This window comes from Coloeus monedula, assembly GCF_965178545.1.
Source record: "Coloeus monedula genome assembly, chromosome: 15".
In the NCBI taxonomy this organism is placed as follows: domain Eukaryota; kingdom Metazoa; phylum Chordata; class Aves; order Passeriformes; family Corvidae; genus Coloeus; species Coloeus monedula.
In genome coordinates, this window is record NC_138795.1 from 6852836 (window position 1) to 6867135 (window position 14300).

General features: G+C 56.1%; 1 protein-coding gene across 1 annotated transcript in view; it reads left to right on the forward strand.

Moving 5' to 3' along the window:
- The first annotated feature begins 1610 nt into the window (after positions 1-1610).
- Positions 1611-14300, forward strand: part of PDGFRB (platelet derived growth factor receptor beta) — a 31760-nt gene continuing 19070 nt past the window's right edge. Inside the window, exon 1 of the mRNA XM_082291646.1 lies at positions 1611-1840. The gene's annotated coding sequence lies outside the window, so the exon portion shown is untranslated. The remainder of the gene's footprint in view (positions 1841-14300) is intronic.

The window sequence follows — 14300 nt, forward strand, 5'->3', positions numbered from 1 at the left end:
TGTGGAGGCATTTGCTAGCATGGCAGGAGGGGATGAGCCTGCCTTGCAAAAAAAAGGCAAAAACACAGATTTCAGCAATGTTGTCATTATGGGGACAGCTTTTTTATTCTTAGAAATGAAAATTAAAGAAAGATGGACACGTGTCTTTTAAGGATAGCCAGTGCAGTTTTGCACTTTCTCTTGTTTCGATCAGAGAGAAACACAGAATGGTTAAGGTTAAAAAAGACCTCTAAGATCATCGAGTCCAACCCCCCACTGCCATCTTCACCACTAAACCATGTCCCCAAGTGCCACTTCTAGACATTTTTGAACATTTCCAGGGATGGTGATTCCACTACTTCCCTTTGCAGCCTGTTCCAATGCCTGACCACCCTTAAGCATCCCCAAGATGAAAACGGTGGCAAGAACTGATGGGTCAAAAGGCACTTCTCATCCAAAGATCACCTGTCCCTTGTTACAGTGCTAAAACAAATTGAAAAAAAAATCCCCTCTGGACACATGGTAATGTTTTGCCTACTGAAAGTTTCTCAGAAATTCGATTTGAACTCATTAAGATGCTGGGAGCATTTAAAGCTGGTTCATTACCTGGATTCCACCCCCCCAGGGCAGGAGGGGTGCAGCACATCTGAGATGATGGCACGGCTGAGGTGATCACTCCTGCCATCTCTCCCAGCTCTGTGCCCTCGGCAGCCCCAACACCCCAAATCCCCAGCTAAACCCACCCTCTGCTGCAGCATCCCAACTGCAGAAGACCTTTTACCCCCCTTTCCAAAAGAGAGGAGGTGCAAGGGTGCGTTGGTGGTCCCCAAGGGGCAGCGGCCAGTCGGGGTCAGGGGCCAGGAGCTGCAGTGCCGGCACAGCACAGCGCAGGGAGGCATCTGGGGGGAACACACGGAGTCAGTTCAGTACAGGCCCTCTTTAATAAAAACATGAGTCAGCTGCTGGCGTGGGCAGTGGATTTTCTAAACATCCCCTCATATCCTGAGAAAGGGGGGGGGAAAAAGTAAACGGGAGGGGGGGCTTGAGGGGAAAAAAAGAGAAAGAAAATAAAAGAAAAAGAAAACAGGGAAAAAGGCCAGAATTGAAAGCAGACACAGGGAGAGAGCAGCTCCTTCCCTCCGGTTTAAGGAGGCGATAGCAGGGCTGGTCCGGGCTCCTTTTGTTCCCCGTGAGCCGGGCCCTCACCGCTCGCCCCATCGCAGCCCGCAGCAGAGCTCCCCTCTCCTTGCAGCCACTAAGGCTTCTCCTCCTTTTAAATTTTTTTTTTTTTCTTCACGCATCACGCTCGTCCGCCGGGCGTTAATCGCAAATTCTGCTCTGCAAAGGGTCCCCACAGAGGGTGGAGGGAGGAAGTCGGAGGAGCTCCTCTCCTCATTGGCGAAACAGCCTCCCCCTTCTCCTCCTCCCGAGGTCTCTTTTATTTATACACGCACACACACACGCGTGCACATCCCTCGGCCCCGGGATTTTCTCCACACTCGGGTCCGAGGAGGCTGGACCCCCTCCCAGCTGGGCTGGGGGCTGCACAGGGCACTGCTGAGATGCACTAGAGGAGCAGAGCAGGGGCTTGGCTGCAGCCCAGCCCTGGCACAGCCTTGCCTCTCCTTTTGATTTTATTTTATTTTTTTTTCCCCTCCTCCCCTCCACTTCATTTCTTTCTCTCCCTCTTTCGCCTTTAAGTGGAAAAGCCTTGCCAGCTGGGGAAGGCTGGGAGGGCAGGGAGAGCCTCAGCAGGCAGCAGATAGAGAGTGCGGAGGAGGAAGAGAGGAAGGAATTTCGGGGCGGCCTTCGCCGGTGGGACGTGCGGCGCCGGCACTCGGCCGGTGGGACCCTGCCCAAGGTAAGCTCTCGTGTCACCCACCCGGGGGCTGACTCGCCCTCCTGCTCAGCTCTGGCTGTCCGCATGGCAAACATCGTATTGGAGCTGCTACAGTCCCTAGGGACCCTGTCCCTGAGCCAGCCCGGTTGCTCTGGAACTGGCTTTGCCCCCCTCCAAGAGGTTGGCAGCCCAAAACGCCCCCCCGAGCTCTGGGGAGATGGTGTTTGGTGGAAAGCAGCTGAATTCTGTGGCATCCCATGGGAAAAATCGTTCCACCAGCTCTCACCAGGTCCTGGACCCGGGTACCTGAGAGAAGCCAACGGGATGCTGCGGTTGTAGGGCAGGAAGGGGGGACCCCACTGCAGTGGGAGTAGGGCCCAGGTGATCTCTGCTTCTCCCCGGATCAGGGGCTTGCCCTGGCTCTCCAGGCTGGTGAGTGGGAGGGCTGGAGTGTGCATGGGGGAGAGGCTGCTCACCACCCCTGACAGCGAGATGTCCTGTCATCCTTCCGAGGCGTGAGTGTGCCCCACGGCAGAGCAGTGTCGCCCCAGTGTCAGCCTGTCCAAACATGTCCCTGGCCATCCCTAAAAGCAGATTGCTCCAGGACAATGTCCTTGGACCTCAGTCTGTGGCTGCCGTGGGGCTCCTGTGCCTGTGCACCATGGAGAGGGACGTCTGCAAGCCCTGCCCAGGGCCTGTGCCTGGGTGTGCTGGGTATTGGAAAGGGCAGAGCTTGGTAAAACCCTACTAGGCATGGATGGGGGCAACTACTCTGCTATCCCAAAAGCACAGGAGCTGAGGGCCTTGAACAGGACAGAGCTGGCCTGGAGTGAAGCTCTGACAGCCCAGGGACAGGGGTTAGCATGACCTGCGGGGCTAACTGTGCTCACTGTGGTGCCACTGTGGGCTCAGAGTATCCAGCTCCTGCACTCACCTGCCAGTTGGGAGTCATTCAAAGAAAGATTTGTGGTGGAAAGGGATGTTGTTCTCCTCCATCCTGGTCCCAGAGCAAGTGGGGTTTATGATAAAGCCTTGGGTAAACAGCTTAAAGTAGTTGGTCTGGTGCGCAAAGCCTGTGTTGGCAGAGGCTTGGCATTCCCAAATCTTTTCAGAGGGTCTCCCACTGATGACAAGGACTAGCAACGTTGAGACCCAATGCTTCCCAAGGGCCATTGAGGGATGGGTGGGAGGGTCATTTCCCACTCAGCACCCTGCAGGACAAGGTGCCTGTGCCTCCCATGCTCTCTGGAAAAGAGTGAGTTTCATGTGGTCACCATGAGCCAGTGTCAAGGACATGGCTCTGCCTGGCAGAGGACGCAGGCCAGGCTGGCTTGGAGGGGGAGCTGCAAGGCAGCTGCCCGGGTTGGCAGCCCTTGCCAGGGTCTGACATGAGGCTTGGAGTCACTCCTTGAAGGGATGTCACCCAAGCTTGGGTGTGCTCTGGTTGTGGCAGCCACCAACCCTGGGCAATGTCCCTGATCCCAGGAAGTATCCCTAAATCAGTCGGTGCATCAGGAGGGATCAGTGTTTTGGACAAACACCAAGTCACAGCAACCCAATTGCAGCACGCAAAGGGCTTTTCTCTCTGCCTAAAGCCAGCTGTCCCTTCCTCCAGCTCAGGAGCATGGAGGGTCCTCATGGAAGGAGCGTGCGAGGGGAAAACAGCCACTCAATTCCCTGTCCCTGGATCACCTCCTGCATCCCTGCACAGGACTGGGAGTGTGGGGTGCCCGTGGTCTGAATGGAAAGCACAGTGTGAACACAAGCATGGCCAGCTGCAGTACTGCAGTCAGGGAGAAGTTAGCCATGGCTTATTGTCCACAGTCCTGGGCGTTTCTTGTGGGCTCCTGCAGGGCTCTGGCCGGGCCTTGGCCCTCTGCAATCCCTACGTTAACCACCTGGGAGGTGGATAAGTACATCCTACACCCTGGGATGGCACCAAGCTGGGTGGGCAGCTGGTGTGCATGGGAGTGTGGGAGGATCCCAAGAGCTCCAGCAGAGTCCAGAACCAGCCAGAGTGGCTGTAGTGGACACACACCAGATTGCAGCATGGTTCCAGGAAACCCAAGCTCTTCCTGAGGGATGTGCTGAAAGGTGCATGGCTGGAGGCAGCTCAGAGAGGCAGGGTGAAGGGAGCGGGTCCTCCCCAGCAAGTGACACTGAGTGCTTCAGCAGGGATGGACATGGAGTAGAGGGTCTCAGGGACAGCAGTGAGAATGATGAGAAGTCCAGAAGAAGCTGCAAAGGACTGGGAGAGGGGTTGATGGGGCCCGGTGGTCACTGGGTGTTGTGGGAAGCTGACACAGTCTTCATGAACAGGTCATCGCAGAGAGAAAAGAGCTTTTAGGAAAATATCTGCAGGCTTAAAGACAGGAGGCTGAGTTCCTTCAGCCTCACGAGTTTCAAAGGACATGTCAGGCAAAGCTCTGGCTGGGAAGACATGGGTGCAGCAACAGGACAATGACACCATGGTCACTTTCAGCCTCATTTTTGACGGGTCTGTGACAGGATTTCCAAGGCATTCAGAACAACAGTCAGGGAGAGGAGAGCACTGAGACCATCTCCAGGACTGGGGCAAGACAGGATTGTCTCAGTGAACACCAGAGGAAAGCTGAGACTAAGAAATGCTCCCTAGCTGTGGGAGTGATGCGATGCAAGAAGAGACCGTGTTGGCTGGATGTGGCTTTGACCAAAGGACCAGCTGCTGTCAGAGGCTCCAGGCAGGGACTTCTCTGCCTGGTGCCCAAGGTTCCTTTGGCCTTGGTGTCTGATGGGAAGTGGGATGGGATTGCAATGCTGTCCATAGTGTCAGGCTGCAGCAAAGCATCTTCCTGGGATGGAGTGGCAAAGGGCAGGGAGCAGAGGAGCCGTGTGGTGGCTGAATCCCGTGAGAGCACGGCTGCCAGCGCTGGCAACTGGGGCTGCCTTTGACCCAGAGCTGGAAGGAGCTGGGGACCATGTGGGCTCGGGGTTGGCTGGATGTATCCTATCCCTGCAAGGGAGGGTTGGAGCTGAACACTTCGTGGAGTTTGTTTGTTTGTACTTTAACCAAGGGAAAGAAATCCCCTGGAGAGGAGCTGCAGGGGGAGGGTATAGACTGGGTATTGTTTCCTGAGGGGCTGGAGCAGCTCCAGGAGGCTCCTTCCGCTCCACCAGGCAAATTGGACATAACGAGGCTTGTTTTAGGGGTGGTTGTTTCCCCTCCTCCTCTCCCCCATTGCCTAATTAGGGTTCCCAAGCTAAGCGCACCTCTGTCCTGTTCTGCTGCCACTGAGATGCCTCCTCCTGGAAGGGCAGCATGTTCCCAGCACCATGGGGAACACGGAGCAGACCCAGTTGTGACAGGGACACATGATGCAGATGAGGGGGTGCTGGGATGGGTCATGTGCTGAGCAAGGGGGTCCCATGGGTCCATTTTCCCCCAGCCTGATAGCAGGAGCTCTACAGTGATGTACTGCCCCTCACACCCTGCCTTTCCAGCATCCCTGGGTGCACACCAGGCCGTACCATGCCCTGGTCTGTGTGTGTAACCTTCCCTTGCAACCACCAGCCTGCAGAACTAGAGGACCCTGGTGTGCAGAGCCTGTGCAGGGAGCAGGGAGCTCACAAAGCTCCCACAGAAAGGCTGGTGCCAGGACAGCCAGGGTGGTGCAGTGTGTGGTGTTTGTTCTGCACCCATGGATGGACTCATCCTCTGCAGGCCACGTCTGCAGGGGCACCTGCTCATCCATCCAGCAATTCACTAACACCCATCTTCCTTGGGCTCAGTAAGAGCCAGGGTGTGATGGAGCTGGCAGGAAGCTGTGGAGTGCAAGAGCTGGAGCAGGGAAGGGTTAGAGAATGCAGGGACATATCAGGGCACTGCACTGATTGTTAAACCCTGGAAATTCACCAGGAAACAGATGGAGCACCTTCTCTCTGCTGTGGAAGGGAACTGGTTGGCAGGTGCCCATGGGCAGCACAGGGGTGCTGCTCCTGAAGCAGCAGGAGATGGGCAATCCTGCTCCTCAGCCCCATCCTGCCAGGCCCTCTGCCTTCCCTCTTCCGGCCCAACTACCATGCGAAAGAGTCTGTGACTGAAATCTTAATGCTACCAAGACCCAGCAATTGGCACCAATTAAATTGCTACATTCATGTTTGAATTGCTTTAACTGGCGAGACACACTGTCTTATTTATACAAAAAAATATGTTTGCTTGTGGGTTTGTCTGAACCGGTGCCAGCAGAAAATACACCATTTCAAGCCCTGCACTCTGCAAGTTCATTCTCCTCTCCCAAGCTGGAAGTCACCTTGGTTTCAGCCTTTGCCAAGAAATGGTGGCAGAACAGAAACACTGCTTTCCTCGGGGCCGAGCACTGCAGGCACCACGAGAGGGGTCCCCTCCTCTCTCCCCACAGGCAGCTGCCAAGTTTCCTTCTCCAGCCTGGGAGCTGTTTGGGAGAATATGGTCTGATTCAGGAGCAGGACTCGGTGCCCATTCTAAAGCAGCACTCAGGGGGAGGGCAGGGGGTGCTGGCAGCTGTTGCTACCAAGTCCTGCCTCAGCTTCCCCTCTGGAGATTCTGTCAGGTTTTGGGGTTAGGGGCTGTTTGCAGAGCATGGGTGCAGAGGGGAGCTGATTTCTGCTTTGTGACTGAGAGAAGTTGTAAAGAACCCTGCATGCAGGTTAGCAAGCATGGCTTATGCTGCCTGGCCAGAGCATGCAGGAGGAAGTTATCTATCTCTGCAGTCCTGGTGCTGAGTGCCACCATCCTGGTCTTCCTGCCCCACACATGAGCCTATGCAGGAGGGGGCAGAGTCAGCCCACGGCACCAAGAGCTGCACCAGAAGTTGCATTTTGCTCCCTCTCAGAAATCCAGAAGCAACAGGGCCAAACAAATAGCCCCCCTCTGAAAGCAGCATCTGCCCTTTGCACCCAGCACTGGCTGGCCCCATCCTTTCCCACCCTGGCCACGGTGCCTGCAGATAGGCAAGAGGTGCCCTGACCACAGAGATGGTGAGTGCCTAATCCCAGCCACGAGAGCCTAAAACCCCAGAACAAAGCAATTAAGCTCGGGTCCCTCAGAGGCAGCTGAGAGGAGCTGATGCATCCACAGAGATTATCTCCTCCTCCGCAGATCTCAGGGAAATGCTCACAAGAGGATCAGGTTGCTCAGCCTTTGCTGGGATGTGGGACTGGTAAAACCACAACACTCTGCCAGCTCCCGGGGCTTTGCAAAACCCCGACATCCTACTGGGACTTGGGATGGTTCTTTTTCTCATGCCGCCTCCCTTGCCCTCCCCTCACAGCTTATTAGTGGTTAATTAGAGCCAGCTGGGACCTTTGGCTCCAGCCCTGGCCCCACCAGAGCAGCCACCCTGGATCAGTGGTGGTGAGCAGGTGATGGAGGTGCTGACGTGCTGCGGACTGTTCTCCTCCCTCTGCAGACATCAGCAGAGTGCTTCCCTGGAATCACCATGGGAAGGCAGACACAGATTTCTGGCAGCCATGGAACAAGAGCGAGGAAAGCCCTGGGAATGCCAGGACAACAGATAAGAAGCCAAGATGGTGCCTGATCTTGGTTCCATATCCCCTGCTTCCCTCACTCTCTGCTCTGGTGGGGAGAAGGAGCAGGTAAGCAGATGGACTCTGCTCAAGGCAGGCAAACCCCATCCAGTCTGACGTGCCCAGGAGCTGGGATCCCCAAATACGCCAGTTTGGGGTGGAGGGATAGGAGAAACCTGAGTCACTCAGCCAGCCCCAAGGCTTTGCTACCCGGTTGGAGGGGCCAGTGTGATGCACAGAGAGCTGTGTGGGTCCTGCACTGTAGTTTGGGTGCCCTGCAGCCATGTTCATAATTGACATTGCTCACATGCTTGTGAAACAGTGTGGTGTATTCTCCCAGAAATGTCTTTGCTGTCAGGGGTAATGGAGAAGCTAGGGGACAGTCATGGACAGCCCTGGCTGGGCTGTGTTCGATCATTTAGAGCATCCTGTTGGAAGAGAGCACTGGGAAGGGCTGAAATGCTCCCAAGGGGCACATTTGTACCTCCCTAGGGGGGTCACTGCACTGCAAGGGGTGAGTCCTGAGTCTGCACAGGGCTGCTCCCCACACCCAGCATGAGCATCCCCAGACGTGCACAATGCCAGACTTAGGGCTGTGCTCCAAAATGCTGGCCAGCCTCCAGCATCACCCCAGACCAGTCCCAGCACCACCATGGCCCTGGCACACACTTTCTGCCCTAGGGAGACCAAGGTGGGCAGGATTTGACCAGGGCGAGAAGCCGGGGATGCAGCAAGGGACAGCTGGGCATTGCCCAGCACGTGGCAGCCATTCCTCCCGACACCCCCTCCCTCCTTCCCCAGGCCCAGGTGAACCCTGGTCCTCGCCCAGGGTTTTCCCACAGTCTGGGCCAAGCTTGCAGGCTCCGGGGAGCAGCCCCCAGGGTCTGGCCTTTCCTCCGAAAGCGGAAGCCGGGGAGCATGCGCAGCCGAAAGGGCCATGGATACCATCACTCGGGGCTGGGGGATTATTTATAACACTGGCACCTCTCCAAACAGATGTTTCTTTTTATTCTGAACTTGCACTAAATGGGTCACTCATTTCCTCCGTCTCCCATGGGCTTAAAACAGAGGGGGAAAGAGGAGGGGATATGGGTGAGAGTGCAGGGCTCGCCCTGGTCCCACGTCCCTCTGTGCTGGCTCCTCACAGGGACGTGTTGTGGAGAGCCCAGGGCTGGAGATTTGCTGGATTCTGTGTGGGGACGTTGTGGTCCCCCCTCACTCAGAGAGGGAGGATGGCTGTGGTCAGACAGGGCTGCGTGGGGCTCGCCTGCCCACCCCATTCCTCACATGGCTGACTCCCGGGCAGCTGAATCACACTGCTGGGGCTCAGTGTGGACTTGTCATCCTCCTTGGCAGTCTCCCTCCCCTGCTTCAGGGTCACAGTCCTCATTTTCAGCTTTCTGTCAGGTGCTGTCAAAGCCTGTGGCAGGCTGGCCTGGAGGAGGCTGGGTGTGCCACCTCATGTGCTGACATCTACTGCAGGACCCTCATGACCACACAACCACCTTCTCCAGGTGCCTCTGAGGCTGGGGACCAGAATCTGGGGTCCTGGGCGGGGGCTTTGGTAGTGTCAGATCTGCCCCCTGCCCCAGAGGTCAGTAGGAGAACCATCCCCTCCTGTGGGCACAGTGTCCCTGGGCTCATCCCTCAGCTCATCCCCAGAGGTGGCATCTGCCCATGCTTTTCCCATCTCCTAGAGAGCTCAGTCCATACCAAGGCTGTGGCTTTAGTCACATCTTCACAGCCAAGGAGCTCTCACAAAACCACTCAGAGGGTTCTGGCATAAATGACACTGCCTGTGCTTGCAAAACTTCACCTCTCCCAGACTGAAACACCCCCAGATCCAGCACATTGCCAACAGGTACCCAGGGCTCTCAGGATTCCCCGGTCTCACAGTGTCTGGGTAAAGCCTCAGGGCCCCCTTAGACCAGGTGAGGAGGGTTTTGCCCCCAGGTGTTCATCCCGGGGCAGGGATGGTCTGTGGGGCACAGGGACTCCCCAGCCCTGCTGCTCCTCAGTCTGGTTTCAGATTTCCTACCTCTGTGTTTTATCAGCAGCCGTTTATGGGCTTTGGGATGACAGGCTCCCCATGTGTGTGCCCTGCCCAATTCTAGCCTTTTGCTGGGAAAAAGAAAAAGGGCTCTGTGATGATAATCTGGCCTGTGAGTAAACACGGTGTCATGGGAGCCGAGGGACCCCAGAGGAGAGATGTTGTAACTCCGGACAATTCTGGCCAAGGGAAAAAAAAAAAAACAACCACTCAGTTTTATTTAGATTAAAGGGTGGGAAAGAAGCAGTTGCAGAGGCCAGAGGGAGGGTGGCAGAGGAAAACAGGACAAGCCAAGAAGTTTCACTGCCGGACAAGCAAGGTTTGGGTTTCAGGGGTCACCAGCCTTTGCTCAGGGAGCCTTTTCCCTTCAAAAGCAGGGGGTGGTGTCCCCCTCCCCCTGCCAGGAAAGCCTTTGCTCCCTGGCTGCGAGCAGTATTGATCATGGGATCCATACAGGGAAATTTTTATTGTATATGGGCACCCATGATCTCACTTAATGACTCAGATGCGCTTAGACAAAGAAGAAATAAAGTATATTTGACTTCCCGCTAATTTGCACCAGATGTCCCTTGCCTGCTTGGCAGGGCAGCAGAGCCATTGAGCATTGTGGGAGTGCCTGGAAGCACAGCCCTGCTAGAAAAGGGGCTAGAAATAGAAATCCAGAGGAAGGGAAAGGATTGGCGGCTGTGTGAGAGCTCCTTCCCGGTCAGGCGAGGTGCCCTCGCAGGCAGGGCCAGCATCCAGCACCTCTGCCCAACAGCACAGGAGCAGCCATGAGGGCAAGGAGAGCATGGCCAGAGAGAAGAGCAATGTGGGGCAATGGATGCAGGAATTGCCCCTGGAAATACAAATAGAATTTGCTGAGAGGGGGCTGTTCACCCTGATTTCCAGCAAACAGCGCATCCTCTTACTGGTGACTAATGGTCTGTAGGGACCAGAGCTCCTGCCAAGGCAGCTGCCCGGGCAGCTGTGGCTGTCCTTCCCCTCCCCAGCATGCTGAGCCATCCCCTTCCCTGTGCACCAACTCTGCAGGCTGGTTCTCAGCTCCCACAGCTCTGGGGGTGCTTGTGGGCACCCCCACACACTGGTTCTGCACAGGGCACTGGTTGTGGAGAGGCAAGAAACATGGTCTAGGCATGCTGGGGAGGAGGGCAGTGGACTGGAAGGACATCCTTGGAGTTCCTAACCCATCCTTTCCCATGGTTTACAACATTTACAGGGCTGGAAATGGCCCTGTCCCACATGATGCATGCTTGGGGACAGGCAGTGCCATGCAGTGTCCGTGCCAGCAGTGGCTGCCATGTGTGTTCTGTCAGGATGCTGGGAGACACTCAGGGAGCAAGCGCAAAGGGAAGGGGGCTCAGAGGTGTGGCAGGGCACACAGAGCAAAGTCAGAGGAAATTCTTGCCTTGTTACCCAAAAATAGTGAAGACTGAACCCACACAGCATATTTTGGGTATTAGCAAAGGCATCTTAGGCTTACTAGCATTCTTAAAGAAGAGGGAGGTCTGGAGTGGAGGAATGTTAACAAATCAGTAGGGTTTGGTGATGCTGGAGCTGCTTAGCAAGGCATTCTGAGGTGCAAGGAGTGGTAGAGGTGGCTCCCTAAATTAAGGTGGTACCATCCCCAGTAGAGGCTGGATACAGCTTTTCCTCGTATCCAAAACCCTGGGCGTTGCCCTGCTCCTGCTGCAGAAACTCCTGTCCAAGCTCATCAGCCACAGAGGCATCAGTCCCCGGCCGCTCGAACGAGGGAGGGGGAGAGGAGGTGGAGGAGAAAGCTCAGCTGTCATCAGATTTGGGATGCAGGAGAAGTGGGAGTGGGCTGCTCTGGAAAAACTGTGTAGTCATGAGATGGGGAATCATGAGACTTGAATCCTGGTCCTGGCGCAGCTGTGGCCCTGGCCGTGCTGTTTGACCTCTGCTCTGTCCCTCTCGCCTGTGTCCTGTCTGTGGGATCACAGGCCGTCAGAGCCCTGTGCTCACTGCTGCGGCTGCTCTGGCATGGTGGGGTGACCCCTTTTATTCCATCCCCCAGAAACCCCCTGCAAGAGCACAAGGCTAGAGATGCTCAAACAGCATTCCAGCGGTGCCTGACCTCAGCCAGCCATGGGATGCTTTCCCTTGCCAGCTGGGAAAGCCAGCAGCCCCAGGGTTGGCTCAGCTCTCCTCATCTCTGCTGCAAACTCCGCTCTCTGCTCGGCCAGGCTGGTGTGATTGCAGAGGGGAGATAAGGACAGGCAGTGTCTGTGTCACCAGTCAGGGACAGTTGCCTGTATCTGTGTCTTGTTTGGACTCCAAACCCTCCCAGACCTCTCAGTCCAGCAGTGCCCGGCTCCAGCCTCGCTGGGCGTAGTGCGGGGGCGAGCAGGGACGTGCTGACTGTCGGGGACCAGCCTCCCCCACGGCTCTTGGCCAAGCCCCAGCGTGACCCCCGGGACCTGAGCCCCCCCAGGACCTGAGCCCCTGGGGAGCACAGCCACCCTGCAGGCATGTGGGGCTGAATGTGCTGTGGGGCTGTGTCACCCAGCCAGCGCGGCTGCCCTGAGAGCCAGCCGACCTCCTGTCTCCTCTCCCAGCCAAATTCCTCCTTTAGAATAATAAACAGTGCAGCTCAAGAGAAAAGCTCTGCCTGGCCAGGACTGGTTTGCCTTCACATTGCAGAGCTGGAGAGGGGCAGAGAGAAGGTCTGTACCAGTGCTGGAGGGGAGGGAAGGATGGTGAGGGGTATAACATGGGGATGGAGAGCTGGGACAGCACCTTGGTGGCTGTGAGGCGGGAGGCTGCCACGGAGCTGCAGGGCTGAGTGAAGGGTGCTGGATGTGGCATTGCTGCAGGAGCTCCCCAGCCTCCATGACTGTGCCCAGATGGGTGAAGGCGAAGGGTCTCATGGCTTGAAAATACTCAGGTCCTGGCCTCTGGGAAGGATGTAGGAGTCTGAGGGGTCTGTGGCACCCTGCTAACCCATAGGGGTGGGAAGAGACCACCCAAGGCAGCTGAGCATCGTGTAGGTGCCTGTGTTTGGGTCCCTGGTTGGGATTACATCTGTGTGCCTGCTTTTGGATCACTGAGTGGGGTTGCTCCTCCTTGTCTGGCACTCTTAATGGCACTTACAGTTCCTGCTAAGAACAAAAGCTGGGATTGAGGAGAGAAACGAGTGCTCTCAAGGCTGGCAGCGAGCTGGGTGCATTTGCATCCCTTGTGAAACGCCTGTGTGCACCCACATGTGCAAGCACACGCGTCCCCGTGACAGCGAGAGAAAGGCTCGTCCTTCTGCCTCCCGCAGGACGGGCAGAGCTCACCCGGCGTCTCTGAGCCTGCCTCTTGCTCCGGCCGGAGCAGACAAACAAGGGAGAGGTCACCACTCTTTGCGAGACGTTGCCACCCTCCCACTCTGCTTGGGAAGCATCTCCAAGAGAAATGCCTTTCTGCAAAACCAGCAGCTTTATTAAAACCAGCTAGGAACACAGCGGAGGCGGCCAGAGGCAGCAGGCGGAGGCTGTGGGACTCTCGCTGCTCGCTGGAGCAGCACCCCTGCTCGCCCAGCGCCAGCACACACCCGTGCCCGGCTCCCTGATCCGGCAGGGCAGGGGTTTGCCCATCAGTGATCCTGCAGAGATCGCTGCTGGAGTGACCACTCCTGTCTGTGTGGGGACAGGAAGCCAAGATCTCGCCTGCAGCAGGACTGGCAGTGGCAGCCATGGAGCTGGACAGGCAGATAAAAGCTGGGCATGAGCTCGGGAGGATCTTAGCTGCTTACAGGCAGGTATCTGGGGGGTTGGGGTGGTGAATACAACCTGGCTTGGGCATGCAGGCAGGGAGGGGTGAAAGGAGAGGATCCCAGTTGTCCTTACAACTTTGAACATTGAATAATGGATGAATCACACACCTCTGTAAAGGAGAACGAGGAAACGAAAGTAATTGTTCTCATGGCACTGCCTCGGGGGGCAGAGATTAGATTGTCCATCCTCCTCTCTTCTGCAGCTCGGTGCTCTCTGAGGGTGGGTGCAGGGAGGTCACATTCATTTACAGGTTGAATTTCACCTCGGTCCTTTCATCCTACCCACCCCCAGCTCTTGCCCTAAGTGCTCTTATCCCCTCTGGCAAACGCAGAGAGAGAAAGAGTCGTAGAGTTTTTTCAGGAGGAGGGAGAGGGACGCTGCTGAATAAGTTGGAGACCTGGAAGGATTTGTGGTAGATCAAATTTTTGTTGAGCCAAAGCAAGAGAATAATAAAAACATCTGACAAGCGCACGTCATTTAAAAACCATTTCCTCCTTAACATCAAGCAGACCGGGAGGCCGCTCCAGGGCCGAGAGGCAGCCGACAGCTCAGTAAGAGACGGTGCCTGGGGCCGGGTCAGCAATTCCAGATTTCCACTAGTCCTCTTTGAGCCTGGCAAGAGCTCCCCAGAGCACCGCTGGCATCACGGGTGGCTTCTCCTCGGGGTCTGCCCTGGGAGGTGGCCCAGCGGCAGGGCAGGAGCTCAGCCCTGGGTTGCAGCGTGGCTGAGCCGTGAGGTTCAGCTCCATGCAGGAGCATCCCCAAATTCCCCAGTGAATTCATTTCCCCCAGGCTTTGCCCAGGCACAGAGAAAGCCTTTCCCCTTTCTCTTTCCCTTGTCAGTCTGTTCATTTTGCTTTTCAGAAATACTCATTCCCATCCCTGCAGGTGCCATGGGGAGGGGTACCTGTCACCCCAATACACAGGAGTCAGACCCCTGCTCCTAGGGATCTCTGGCCTCATCTCTTTTGGCTCTTGGTTTGCACCAGGGAAGGCTGAAAAAGCTCTGTGGAAAAGATTTCTTGAGAAATGTTGATTAGAAGGATTTTAAACCAAAAAAAAAAAAAATCTTAGATGTTCTCTTAAATTTATGTATTTAAAAGTT